General features: G+C 49.8%; 1 pseudogene; it reads left to right on the top strand.

Annotated features, from left to right (window-relative positions):
- Positions 1–4,273: 4,273 nt before the first annotated feature.
- On the top strand, positions 4,274–10,554 carry LOC135566360 (far upstream element-binding protein 1-like; annotated as a pseudogene).
- The last annotated feature ends 1,087 nt before the right edge of the window (positions 10,555–11,641 follow it).

Below are 11,641 nucleotides of genomic sequence, written 5' to 3'. Positions count from 1 at the left end.
CCTGGTCGTGTGTTCAGAGATGCCCCCGTTTGTTTCTACAGAAATTCTGTTTTAATTCTATGGCTTGAAAGCTTTGCATTTCGCATGGGGATTGTCACCTAGGTCATAAACCGGGAACCCTTGCCTTTGTCCTTAAAAAAAATATATATATATATTCAGTAGTTACGAAGTTGTCTTTCTAGAAAATACTATGTCTGTACCATGTCGCACAGGAAGTGATGTCAAAAGTCCATTTTTCTTTCCAGAAGTATGAGCCCCCCCCCAACTCTGCACACCGTTGACAGGGCTTTAACTCTTTGTCTTCATCTCAATAACGACAGTCTCTTCTTCTCCTTTACAGACCAACCAGAGACCAAGAAGGTGGCACCTAATGACTGTGAGTATCTGCTAGGCCAGGGACCTCGCAGTACAATATTATCACCGTACTTAGGTGCGCGATATGACATTTTATTCCCGATTCTCACAATTCTATAGGTATTGCGATTTGATGTTCCAGACGGTCTTGTTCACCATGTGTCTGCTGCAGGGGGACGCGGGAGAAAACGAGCTTTGACCTCAGAACTAAAATGTCTGAAAACAAATTGGCTTCCTATTTGTATAAATCAAGGAAAAAAATACAAAAAAGATTTCTGGTGCAGCAAACTGGCGACAAAATGCTAGAATATATCGTCAATAATAATATCCTGTTGAGAGACTATCGGTTGTTGTCGCTCATCTCTGGCACTTCGCTGTTAAAGGGCAGGTGTAGGAATTGTCCTGTTAAAGGACAGGTGTAGGTTGTCCTGTTAAAGGACTAACCATTTAAGTGTTTTTAGTGATTCATCCTGTGGTAGCAGGATTACAAGATTCTGTTATATTTATGCACCAAATGGTTGTTTTTAGTTAATAGAGTGAGGTTCTTAGGACCTCCCCTCTCTGAGTTAGGACCTCCCTCTCACGAGTTGGACCTCCCTCTGTGAGTTAGGACCTCCTCTCTGAGTTAGGACCTCCCTCTCTGAGTTAGGACCTCCCTCTCACAGAGTTAGGACCTCCCTCTCTGAGTGCCAGGACTCCTCTGAGTTAGACCTCCTCTCTGAGTTAGGACCTCCTCTCTGAGTTAGGACCCTCTCTGGAAAGACCTCCTCTCTGAGTTAGGACCTCCCTCTCTGAGTTAGGACCCTCCCTCTCTGAGTTAGGACCTCCCTCTCTGAGTTAGGACCTCCTCTCTGAGTTAGGACCTCCTCTCTGAGTTGGGACCTCCCTCCCTCTCTGATTAGGACCTCCCCTCCCTCTCTGAGTTAGGACCTCCCTCTCTGAGTTGGACCTCCCTCTGAGTTAGGACTCTCTGAGTTAGACCCCTCCCTCTCTGAGTTAGGACCTCCCTCCCTCTCTGAGTTAGCTGAGGGTCTTTTTTTAATGGAGCTTGGGCTGGCAAATGATTTTTTAAGGGATGATTAGTGATTAAAAACCAACAGCTGGCATTCCATAGATCAGATGTGGTGGGTGTCACAGAGAGAGAGAGCCTGGAGCAACAGAACAAAGGCCCCAGTATTCCTCATTGTCCTAGCATCTAGGAGACAACACCAGAGGCAGATGACCTGAGGATGAACCCCAAGTGGCTTATGGTGCCCCTTGATGTATTTGGGGTCGCGGTTGAATCAGCTGAGACATTTTGGTATCGGGTATATATGGAACAGGTCTGTGAAGGAGTCGTGCCAACTTGTTTTCATTTGTTTCCATTATTGCAATAATGATGATGGATTGAAGAAATGACCGCTCTCTTATTTGAATAGAATATTCCACCACAAGTCTCCTATTCTTCTCAATGTGTTGCATGGCAGCAATTAACGTTGGGTGGGCCTTTGGGTCTTTCAGAGAGTAACTTGTCAACGTTGGGCCTTAGGTGAAAGGCTTTAGTCTAAAGTAGTGCACTGTATGTATAGTTGTGATGTGGGAGGAAATATTTGATAGTTAAATATCACAATGTTATTTTGTTATTACCAATGTAGTCATTGGTTCTTTGACTCAAGTATCAATATAGAAGAAAAATTTGGTAGGTAGCTCAGCTAGTGCTAGTCTCCTGTACCTGCGCCCAAAAGGCCTGCATTTTTCACGAGTCGTCTGGGTATGACGCTACAAGGTTGGTACGCCTGTATTTGGGGAGTTTGTCCCATTCTTCTCTACAGATCCTCTCAGCTCTGTCTGGTTGGAGGAGGAGCGTTGCTAGGCAATATGTTGAACATCAAATTGCATTACATAACGATCGGCACCCTAAGTATCACGCTAATATCTTGTTGTGAGAGTACCTGGTCATTCCCAGCCCTACTATATAGCGACTAGGGTCATTCCCGGCACTACTATGCAGCGACCAGGTCATTCCCTGCCCTACTATATAGCGACTAGGGTCATTCCCAGCCCTACTATATAGCGACTAGGGTCATTCCCAGCCCTACTATATAGCGACTAGGGTCATTCCCAGCCCTACTATATAGCCACTAGGTCATTCCCAGCCCCACTATATAGCCACTAGGTCATTCCCAGCCCTACTATATAGTGACTATAGTCATTCCCAGCCCTACTATATAGCTACTAGTGTCATTCCCAGCCCTACTATATGTGACTATAGTCATTCCCAGCCCTACTATATCAGCGACTAGGGTCATTCCCAGCCCTACTATATAGCGACTATGGTCATTCCCAGCCCTACTATATAGCGTACTCAGGTCATTCCCAGCCCTACTATATAGCTGACTAGGGTCATTCCCAGCCCTACTATATAGCTTGATCTAGGGTCATTCCCAGCCCTACTATATAGCGACTCAGGGTTCCTGTTGGTACACCTGGACAGGGTCCTGTTTTCAGCTTAGCTTCCTGTTCTACTTCAGTTCTGGTTATTTTGACCGACATCACCAGGGTCTTTCTTCGTCGGTGCTCCCTCCTGATATTTGTCTTTGGTTTCTGCAGCGTTCTCAACAGCGATGGGAATGGGAGGAATGGGAGGTGGAGGAATGGGAGGGTGGAGGACCACCGATCGTTGTCAGAGGAGGTTCAAGGTTCCTGACGGATGGTTGGATTCAGTAAGTACTCAACTCTGCATGAGTTTCTTATGTCCAATCCCTACCCATGCTCTTTATGTTTAGGCCCCATACATTGGCCGGTTTGTTTCTGCCAAATGTTAGTCGAAACACAAATACTGGAATTTCCTTCTATTAGCTGCTCTTCTCTGTCGCTGCTCCCAGCTCGACTCTGGAAGTAAGGTATCATAGCGGTTCCGGTTGGGCTGCTCTGCTCAATGGCCGACTTGGCCCGGTTGGCTCTTAGCTACTTTTCCCCCAGTTTCACTCAGAACTCGACAACTCGAGGAACATTTATTGTTTGTTTTGTGTTTGTTTCCTGTGAAATAAACTTGTTTTTCTGTTTTGACCTACCTGCCCTAATGTAATTTACTATCAGGGGCCTGCTGGCTAGCGTGAGCTCTTACCCCAGCACACACACACATTTACATTACATTTAAGTCATTTAGTAGACGCTCTTATCCAGAGCGACTCTTACAAATTGGTGCATTCACCTTATGACCTCCAGTGGAACAGTAGTGCATCTAAATCTTTTCAGGGGGAGGGGGTGAGAGGGATTACTTTATCCTATCCTAGGTATTCCTTAAAGAGTGTGGGTTTCAGGTGTCTCCGGAAGGTGATTGACTCCGCTGTCCTGGCGTCGTGAGGGAGTTTGTTCCACCATTGGGGGCCAGAGCAGCGAACAGTTTTGACTGGGCTGAGCGGAACTGGACTTCCTCAGTGGTAGGGAGGCGAGCAGGCCAGAGGTGGATGAACGCAGTGCCCTTGTTTGGGTGTAGGGCCTGATCAGAGCCTGGAGGTACTGAGGTGCCGTTCCCTCACAGCTCCGTAGGCAAGCACCATGGTCTTGTAGCGGATGCGAGCTTCAACTGGAAGCCAGTGGAGGGAGCGGAGGAGCGGGTGACGTGGAGAGAACTTGGGAAGGTTGAACACCAGACGGGCTGCGGCGTCTGGATGAGTTGTAGGGGTTTAATGGCACAGGCAGGGAGCCCAGCCAACAGCGAGTTGCAGTAATCCAGACGGAGATGACAAGTGCCTGGATTAGGACCTGCGCCGCCTTCCTGTGTGAGGCAGGGTCGTACTTCATGGATGTTGTGGAGCATGAACCTACAGGAACGGGCCACCGCCTTGATGTTAGTTGAGAACGACAGGGTGTTGTCCAGGATCACGCCAAGGTTCTTAGCGCTCTGGGAGGAGGACACATGGAGTTGTCAACCGTGATGGCGAGATCATGGAACGGGCAGTCCTTCCCCGGAGGAAGAGCAGCCCGCCTGTTTGCAGGTTCAGCTGCGGTGATGATCCGCCATCCACACGATATGTCTGCCAGACATGCAGAGATGCGATTCACGTACCTGGTCAGAAAGAGAGGAAAGGAGAGAAGACACCAGGTAACAGTTCTGCATAGCAATGATAGAGAGACCATGGAGGTTATGACAGAGCCATGACTTGGTGTAGAAGGAGACAGAGAAAGGGCCTAGAACAGAGTCTGGGACACCAGTGGTGAGAGCACACACACACACACCGTGCAGATGGACATTGGGGGTTGATTGACACATCTTCTCTGACCCTGGTTATTGGAAGAGGAGGAGAACAGATATCCCGCATGCAACAGGAAGCGGGCTGCAAAATCCAGATCGCTCCGGTAAGGTTTCCTCCAGACATACTGATCTAAATGTCCTGTAATAATGGATCCCGATTAACGGGCACTTTTCACCATATAACCTTGTCTTGTTTGTTGCACAGACCTGTAACTAAGGCCCAGAGTGTTTCCGGGTCATGAGACTCGTGACCCCCTTGTCATAATGGGTTCATTTAGCTGTCCTCTTGATCTCTCTGTGTTGTAGACAGTGGAGGAATGCCTGATAGGTCGGTGACACTGACTGGATCCCCAGACTCCATACTGTACGTATAGTTCCCTGTTCCCTGTTGCCCCGCCCCTGTTCCCCTGTTCCTCCCGCCCTGTTCCCCCGCCCCTGTTCCCCGCCCCCCTGTTCCTCCCGCCCCCTGTTGCCCGCCCCCTGTTGCCCGCCCGCCTCCCCGCCCGCCCCCCTGTTGCCCGCCCCGCCCCTGTTGCCCGCCCCCTGTTGCCCGCCCCCTGTTCCCCCTGTTCGCCCTGTTGCCCCGCCCCTGTTGCCCCGCTCCCTGTTGCCCCTGTTCTCTGTGGTGACACTACATTTGTTGATATTTCCGCTGGCAAAGTGTTCCTCGCCCCTGTCTCCCCTGTTCGCCCTGTTGCCCTGTTCCTCCCGCCTCCTGTTGCCCCACCCCTGTTCCCCCTGTTCGCCCCGCCCCTGTTCCCCTGTTCTCTGTGGTGACACTACATTTGTTGATATTTCCAGCTGCCAACGTTGTGTCCCTGCGTCAGACACCGTAGCTGACGGTCTTTGCCCCTGATGTGTCTTTTGTAGTCGGGCCCATAGTCCCACTGTCCATGCAGATGTTTTTGTCTCCAACCAGAGCTGCCAAGAGGCTGCTGACGGAGATCGTTGATAAGGGTCGCCCTTCTCCAGCCTTCCACCACAACGACGCCGTGGCCCCGGTATGTCTGTCCAGGAGATGCTGGTCCCTGCCTCCAAGGCTGGCCTGGTCATCGGAAGGGAGGAGAGACCATCAAACAGCTGCAGGAGAGGGCCGGGTCAAGATGGTCATGATTCAGGAAGGGCCTCAGAACACAGGAGCGGACAAACCTCTACGCATCTCTGGGGAACCTTTTAAAGTCCAGGTTAGTGGTGCAGGGGGCCTGGGTGGTGCAGGAGGGGGGCCTGGTGGTGCAGGAGGGGGCCTGGTGGTGCAGAGGGGGGCCTGGTGGTGCAGAGGGGGGGCCTGGTGGCAGAGGGGGGCCTGTGGTGCAGAGGGGGGCCTGGTGGTGCAGAGGGGACCAGTTGGTTAGGAGCCTGGCATGTGCCTCTGTACCGTTGGTTAGAGCCTGGCATGTGCCTCTGCACTGCTGGTTAGGAGCCTGGCATGTGCCTCTGTACCGGTTGGTTAGGAGCCTGGCATGTGCCTCTGTACCGGTTGGTTAGGAGCCTGGCATGTGCTTGATTGGCTGAGTTTACACAAGAAGCTCAATTCTAATCTTTCCCACTAATTAGAGAAGGTGTGCTGGGCTGCAAGTCCCCTGAACAAGGTACCCGTGGTACTGTCATGCTGACTGGTCTGCCTCTGGTCCTCAGCAAGCCAAGGACATGGTGATGGAGCTAATCAGAGAGCAGGGCTTCAGGGAGCAGAGAGGAGAGTACGGCCCAGGATGGGAGCAGGCAGGCGGCGGAGGAGGAGGAGGAGGTGGGTGGAGGAGGAGGAGGAGGAGAGGGCCTAGATGTAAGTGTACAGTAACTCCCACACTACACTTGTCTTCACTGCCACATAATGGGTTCAGTTGACTCTGCGACTCAACCAGCAGATGTTGAGTTTGCAGCTTCTCTACATTTTTCCGTATGAAGGTCAGTTGGTGAAGATTGGACCTGCCGTCTGGGATGGGAGGAGACTGTAACGGCTTCATTTTGAATGTGTGGTTTATCTGAAGGCATTGGAGTTGACTTCTAACCAGGGCCCGGTTTCCCGACAGCGATGACAATTAGACTTCTGAGTGTTTTTTTGTTTATTTAACGATGCCTCTTTCCTTCAACGGCCGAAGATGTAACGTGTGTTTTCCCAGAACACCACACTGAGAGAAGGTTCACTAAGGTTGTTGAGGCGTAGTGTTGATACTGATAGGATGGAAACAAAGGGGGAGCTCTCATTCAAATCTGACCTTTAACATTAGAATTATTTCACCAAACTGACAAGGGATCAGCTCCTAGAGAGAGATTACCAGCTGTGGCTGCAAGTAATGAGGTGTTTTTTTCCCCCTAATGCTTAGCCAATAAGAATACACTAAATCCCTGATTGGGCACATCATTGTGTTCATGTTAGGATACACATCATGAGATATATTGAGACTAATTACAGGCGGTAGCCGACAAGTAGCAAAATAGAACTCTATTGAATGGACATGAAATGTATTTCAATATGATTTGAAATAGGAATATATTTTTATTTTGTTGACCTCCTAACCTGGCCTGTGTCCTCCCCTCCTCAGGTTTGAGTTGACCTCTAACCGAGCCCGTGTCCTCCCTCCCTTAGGTTCCTGTCCCCAGGTTTGAGCTGACCTCTGACCTGGCCTGTGTCCTCCCTCCCTTAGGTTCCTGTCCCCATGTTTGAGTTGACCTCTGACCTGGCCTGTGTCCTCCCTCCCTTAGGTTCCTGTCCCCATGTTTGAGTTGACCTCTGACCTGGCCTGTGTCCTCCCTCCTCAGGTTTGAGTTGACCTCCTAACCTGGCCCGTGTCCTCCCTCCCTTAGGTTCCTGTCCCCATGTTTGAGTTGACCTCTGACCTGGCCTGTGTCCTCCCTCCTCAGGTTTGAGTTGACCTCTAACCTGGCCCGTGTCCTCCCTCCCTTAGGTTCCTGTCCCCAGGTTTGCGTGTAGGAATCGTGGATCGGGAGAAACGGAGAGATGATCAAGAAGATCCAGAGCGACACAGGAGTCAGGATCCAGTTCAAACCAGGTGAGACCTCACTGACTGACAGTCTGTGCTTGTAAAGTTGGTTCAGTCGCTGGTCTCCAACCCTGTTCCTGGAGATCTACTGTCCTGTAGGTTCAGTCCAACCCCTGTTCCTGGAGATCTACTGTCCTGTAGGTCCAGTCCAACCCTGTTCCTGGAGATCTACTGTCCTGTAGGTCCAGTCCAACCCTGTTCCTGGAGATCTACTGTCCTGTAGGTTCAGTCCAACCCTGTTCCTGGAGATCTACTGTCCTGTAGGTCCAGTCCAACCCTGTTCCTGGAGATCTACTGTCCTGTAGGTCCAGTCCAACCCTGTTCCTGGAGATCTATCTGTCCTGTAGGTCCAGTCCAACCCTGTTCCTGGAGATCTACTGTCCTGTAGGTTCAGTCCAACCCTGTTCCTGGAGATCTACTGTCCTGTAGGTCCAGTCCAACCCTGTTCCTGGAGATCTACTGTCCTGTAGGTCCAGTCCAACCCTGTTCCTGGAGATCTACTGTCCTGACCCAGTTTCAATGTGACAGTCAAGTGTCTCACTAGAGGGAGACTTTACTGACAGTGCAGCTTACCAGGAGAGAGAGCCTGTCCTTAGTCAATGGAAAGCACCAGGAACTAAACCCTTTACGCCTGGGGCTGCTGCTGGTGCTAAGGGAAATGCTGACATCTCTTAATCTCCTTTTTCTCTCTTCTCTCCCTTCCTCCCCTTCTCCAGATGACGGCACTACTCCGGAGAGGATAGCCCAGATCATAGGTCCTCCAGACCAGTCCCAGCATGCAGCAGAAATCATCACTGACCTTCTGAGGAGTGTCCAGCAGGGGGCCGAGGTGGTCCTAACGGAGGGGGCAGGGGGAGAGGCAGGGGGTAACGGGGGTGGTAACTGGAACATGGGTCCTCCGGGAGGATTGCAGGAGTTCACCTTCACCGTCCCTACCATGAAGACTGGACTCATCATCGGCAAAGGTAGATGAACTTAGATTGAGCTAGAGACACCTATGGGCTTTATAGGACCCTGTTTTACCGTCCTCTTCTACCTTCCTGTTCTACCTTCCTGTTCTACCTTCCTGTTCTACCTTCCTGTTTTACCTTCCTGTTTTACCTTCCTGTTTTACCTTCTTCCTGTTATACCTTCTTCCTGTTATACCACCTTCCTTTTATACCACCTTCCCGCTATACCACCTTCCCGCTATACCACCTTCCCTGCTATACCACCTTCCCGCTATACCACCTTCCCGTTATACCACCTTCCCGCTATACCACCTTCCCGTTATACCACCTTCCCGCTATACCTCCTTCCCGTTATACCTCCTTCCTGTTTTTACAGGTTGGAAGACTTAACAAAACATATCTGATACTTTCATACACAAGGTAGAACACACACACACACACACACACACACACACACACACACACACAGCTAAAACACTACTACACAGGCCTCGTACCAGGGTTGTCACTAACCGAGTAGTACAACATCGCCAAAAGCTGATGCGGCCTAGTCCGTTAGATGCTTGTGAGGACCGGCAATACACGTGTCACAGTAAATTTGACCAACTTAAGAGGAAAGATGGTTTGGTAGTTTAATTTCTTCCTCATGCCTGCTTCAGTGAGAATATTGTGACTAATATAGTTAATTGTGGGCAGCTGTGCCCTCCAGGCTCTCTCTGTAGTAGAGGGTCTGCTCTCCACAGCTGCCCCAGAGCAAAGCAGAGGGTTTCTGTCCCACCACCCAAAGAACCAGTGGAGGGTTCGTCTCTTCTCACACCCATCCAGTGTCTAGGTCTCGTTCCCCTTCTCACACCCATCCCACGCCCAGGTCTCGATCCCCTTCTCACACCCATCCCACGCCTAGGTCTCGATCCCTTCTCACACCCATCCCACGCTCTAGGTCTCGATCCCCTTCTCACACCTATCCCAACGCCTAGGTCTCGTTCCCCTTCTCACACCCATCCAGTGTCTAGGTCTCGTTCCCCTTCTCACACCCATCCAGTGTCTAGGTCTCGTTCCCCTTCTCACACCCATCCCACGTCTAGGTCTCGTTCCCCTTCTCACACCCATCCAGTGTCTAGGTCTCGATCTCCTTCTGGAATGGGATTTTCCCCAGATTAAAATAAATAAATAATAATAGATCTGAAACTACGTCTCCCTAGAAAACATTCAGGTTTTTTATTACGTTTCCATGTAGTAGGACAGTGTTTGTCCTGATTATGTCTCTGTAGTAGGACAGGGTTTGTCCTGATTATGTCTCTGTAGTAGGACAGGGTGTTTGTCCTCGATTATGTCTCTGTAGTAGGACAGGGTTTGTCCTGATTATGTCTCTGTAGTAGGACAGGGTTTGTCCTGATTATGTTCTGTAGTAGGACAGGGTTTGTCCTCATTATGTCTCTGTAGTAGGACAGGGTTTGTCCTGGATTATGTCTCTAGTAGGACAGGGTTTGTCCTGATTATGTCTCTGTAGTAGGACAGGGTTTGTCCTGATTATGTCTCTGTAGTAGGACAGGGTTTGTCCTCATTATTTCTCTGTAGTAGGACAGTGTTTGTCTCATTATGTCTCTGTAGTAGGACTTGAGGTTTGTCCTCATTATTTCTCTGTAGTAGGACAGTGTTTGTCCTCATTATGTCTCTGTAGTAGGACTGAGTGTTGTGCAATTCCATCATCTCTGTAGTAGGACAGGGTTTGTCCTGATTATGTCTCTGTAGTAGGACAGGGTTTGTCCTCATTATGTCTCTGTAGTAGGACAGGGTTTGTCCTCATTATGTCTCTGTACTAGGACCGTGTTTTATGGTAGATCCAAACCTCTTCGTTCTCTGTCCCCACTCCAGGAGGAGAGACCATCAAGGGCATCAGTCAGTTAGTCTGGAGCGCGTATTGAGCTCAGAAATCCTCCCCCAACTCCGACCCCAACATTAAGATGTTCACCGTCGAGGATCTCATCAACAGATAGACTACGGCAGCTGTTGAGGGAAGATCGGGGTAGTGGGTTTTCAGTGTCTCTAGTAGATATCCTACATATCAATGTGAAGCTCAGTCACCGGACTGGTGTAGAAGACTAGTTTGCTAGTAGAGGTGGCTGGTCAGTGAGCACTAAGCCTAGTTTAACTAGTAGAAGTGGCTGGTCAGTGAGCACTAAGCCTAGTTTAACTAGTAAGTGGCTGGTCAGTGAGCACTAAGCCTAGTTTAACTAGTAGAAGTGGCTGGTCAGTGAGCACTAAGCCCTAGTTTAACTAGTAGGTGGCTGGTCAGTGAGCACTAAGCCTAGTTTAACTAGTAGAGTGGCTGGTCAGTGAGCACTAAGCCTAGTTTAACTAGTAGAAGTGGCTGGTCAGTGAGCACTAAGCCTAGTTTAACTAGTAGAAGTGGCTGGTCAGTGAGCACTAAGCCTAGTTTAACTAGTAGAAGTGGCTGGTCAGTGAGCACTAAGCCTAGTTTAACTAGTAGAAGTGGCTGGTCAGTGAGCACTAAGCCTAGTTTAACTAGTAGAAGTGGCTGGTCAGTGAGCACTAAGCCTAGTTTAACTAGTAGAGGTGGCTGGTCAGTGAGCACTAAGCCTAGTTTAACTAGTAGAAGTGGCTGGTCAGTGAGCACTAAGCCTAGTTTAACTAGTAGAAGTGGCTGGTCAGTGAGCACTAAGCCTAGTTTAACTAGTAGAAGTGGCTGGTCAGTGAGCACTAAGCCTAGTTTAACTAGTAGAGGTGGCTGGTCAGTGAGCACTAAGCCTAGTTTAACTAGTAGAAGTGGCTGGTCAGTGAGCACTAAGCCTAGTTTAACTAGTAGAAGTGGCTGGTCAGTGAGCACTCAAGCCTAGTTTAACTAGAAGAGGTGGCTGGTCAGTGAGCACTAAGCCTAGTTTAACTAGTAGAGGTGGCTGGTCAGTGAGCACTAAGCCTAGTTTAACTAGTAGAAGTGGCTGGTCAGTGAGCACTAAGCCTAGTTTAACTAGTAGAAGTGGCTGGTCAGTGAGCACTAAGCCTCAGTTTAACTAGTAGAAGTGGCTGGTCAGTGGAGCACTAAGCCTAGTTTAACTAGTAGAGGTGGCTGGTCAGTGAGC

This window comes from Oncorhynchus nerka, unplaced genomic scaffold, assembly GCF_034236695.1.
Source record: "Oncorhynchus nerka isolate Pitt River unplaced genomic scaffold, Oner_Uvic_2.0 unplaced_scaffold_5517, whole genome shotgun sequence".
In the NCBI taxonomy this organism is placed as follows: Eukaryota; Metazoa; Chordata; class Actinopteri; order Salmoniformes; family Salmonidae; genus Oncorhynchus; species Oncorhynchus nerka.
Note: the sequence above shows the minus strand (reverse complement) of the source record. Positions and strands in the feature narration are given on the sequence as shown.